Here is a 1207-nt window from a genome sequence, read left to right on the forward strand (position 1 = left end):
AGTCCTAGAAGTCCCAAGAATCCAAGGGTAAGTAAACTGGCTGGTGAGAATAGGCACCGTAGGTTGTGTAGGAGATTGGAGAGCACATTGTCCGTTAGAATAGGAACTTGGATAGAGTCAATAGTTTGTATTTGTTCAGTCAGTTGAAGGGAGAGGTTGAAGTAAGTGCTCTTGTGAGGACCAAGGATCCACTCACAGAGCGAAAGATGAGCAGAAGAGAGGTTGGCTGGTTTTGGTGTGACACAAAGTAGGGTTGATGAGAAGCATTGGTCACAGGCAGTAGTAGCAACGTGCCAAAGGTCTTGAATTTCATTCTCCATGAGGTCAAATTGTTGTTTGAGATTAAGAAGAGCCATATGGGTGTAGGCGTTAAGCTGTTGTTGTACTCGGAAAGTCTCAGCGGCAGTATGGGAAAGGTTGTTAAGTCCTTGAGCGGTCACGGGGGATTGGGTGAGCGCAATGGCTGGTGTGGCTCCTGCTGCTACTGCTGTAATAAAAGCAATAATAAGGGCAATAATAGCAGAGGCTCCGAAATCTCTCTTGTGTATCTGTAGAGAGGTGGAAGAAAGCTGGATAGGGAGTGATGGAACTACCCAATTAGAGATATTAACTGGCACCCAGAGGACAGTGGGGGTGTGAAGGATGAGCATATACAGAGGGGTTCCATTCCAGCAGTTAGACAGGTAGCAGGTGCCTGCTGAGGAGCAGTTAAAAGAGGCACCTGTGTACAAGAGAAGTAAAAAGGGGGGCGCAACACAGTCTGTTGAAAAATATGAGTAGTTATTTTTGTGAGTGAGGTTGACTAAGGATGACCAGGAGATGTCATTGGGGGGCAAGCTTTGTGAACAGAGTGAGTCGATTGTTGATATTTGGGCAAGACCACTGGTGCACATCTTAGTGGTACCGCCAGAGCCACTGGTGGCATTAAGGAGGCTAAGGTTGGGAATGGAATAGGTGCCGTTAATGATAGAGGTATTTCCCATGAGCATCCACAGAAGGAGGTCAAGGCATCTGAAGGTCCCACACAACTGATGGGAGGAGAATATAGAGCATGTCCCTGTGAAGGAAAATGGGTTTCGTCCCATAAAGGGGAGGGATCCATTGTCCCCAGGGTGAAGAAAAGGAGAGGTCCCTAGAGCTGTATAGTTGTCATTTTTGAAAGGTCTAAGTGAAGAAAGGCAGGCATCCCAAGTGATATCTGTAAGTC

This window comes from Chinchilla lanigera, unplaced genomic scaffold (assembly GCF_000276665.1).
Source record: "Chinchilla lanigera isolate Chin_1 unplaced genomic scaffold, ChiLan1.0 scaffold00046, whole genome shotgun sequence".
NCBI classification, from domain to species: domain Eukaryota; kingdom Metazoa; phylum Chordata; class Mammalia; order Rodentia; family Chinchillidae; genus Chinchilla; species Chinchilla lanigera.